Raw genomic sequence first — 1,163 nt, forward strand, 5'->3', positions numbered from 1 at the left:
CTTTTCTTTTTTCTCTTTTCCATTCTTTCATTTTTTGGTCTTTTTCGAATATTCTTCTTTCCTTTCTTTTCCAACCAACTAGTTAATTAATTAACTTATTTATTTATTCATTTATTTATTTATTACTTATTTATTATTTATTTATTTCTTAATTATTTATTTTTTTTTATTTTAATTCAGCTGACGAGCCAATACGCGGCAGCCTTGACAATTCTTTTGGCGGGTTTGGCGGGACAGGCCAGAACTGTTTTTTTGGAGGAGTGCATTGCAGGGTTTTTGTTTTGGAACAACTTAGGCAAACCCTAAACCCTAAACCCTAAACCCTAAACCCTAAACCCTAAGCCCTAGAGAGCCCAGCTCGCGCCAGTCTAGACCCTCCAGAACTGTTTTTTTGGAGGAGTGCATTGCAGGGTTTTTGTTTTGGAACAACTTAGGCAAACCCTAAACCCTAAACCCTAAACCCTAAACCCTAAACCCTAAACCCTAAAGAGCCCAGCTCGCGCCAGTCTAGACCCTCCAGAACTGTTTTTTTGGAGGAGTGCATTGCACGGTTTTTGTTTTGGAACAACTTAGGCAAACCCTAAACCCTAAACCCTAAACCCTAAACCCTAAACCCTAAACCCTAAGCCCTAGAGAGCCCAGCTCGCGCCAGTCTAGACCCTCCAGAACTGTTTTTTTGGAGGAGTGCATTGCAGGGTTTTTGTTTTGGAACAACTTAGGCAAACCCTAAACCCTAAACCCTAAACCCTAAACCCTAAACCCTAAACCCTAAACCCTACAGAGCCCACCTCGCGCCAGTCTAGACCCTCCAGAACTGGTTTTTTGGAGGAGCGCATTGCATGGTTTTTGATTTGGAACGGCTTACGCAAACCCTAACACCCTCAAACCCTGCCAGCCACAAACCCTAAACCCTAAACCCTAAACCCTAAACCCTAAACCCTAAACCCTAAACCCTAAACCCTAAAGCCGTAAATCCCAACATTCTGCCGACAGTTGTTGGCGCCCTTGCCGGCAGCGTCGCCCTTGGCTTGCTGCAGTGGTCTAGGGTTTAGGGTTTAGGGTTTAGGGTTTAGGAGCTTGCGTTCGTTGAGGCTTGGCCCATGTAGGGTTTAGGGTTTAGGGTTTAAGGTACGTTTGCTGCTGCTTCCTGCTGGACTGTCTCT

General features: G+C 44.4%; 1 protein-coding gene across 1 annotated transcript in view; it reads right to left on the minus strand.

Annotated features, from left to right (window-relative positions):
• ETH_00000205 (uncharacterized protein) overlaps positions 1-1,163 on the minus strand; it is a gene marked incomplete at both ends in the record, with an annotated part of 5,299 nt that overhangs the window by 885 nt on the left and 3,251 nt on the right. The gene's annotated exons all lie outside the window — the stretch shown is intronic.

Source organism: Eimeria tenella, genomic scaffold (assembly GCF_000499545.2).
Source record: "Eimeria tenella Houghton genomic scaffold, Eth_scaff555, whole genome shotgun sequence".
Lineage (NCBI taxonomy): Eukaryota > Apicomplexa > Conoidasida > Eucoccidiorida > Eimeriidae > Eimeria > Eimeria tenella.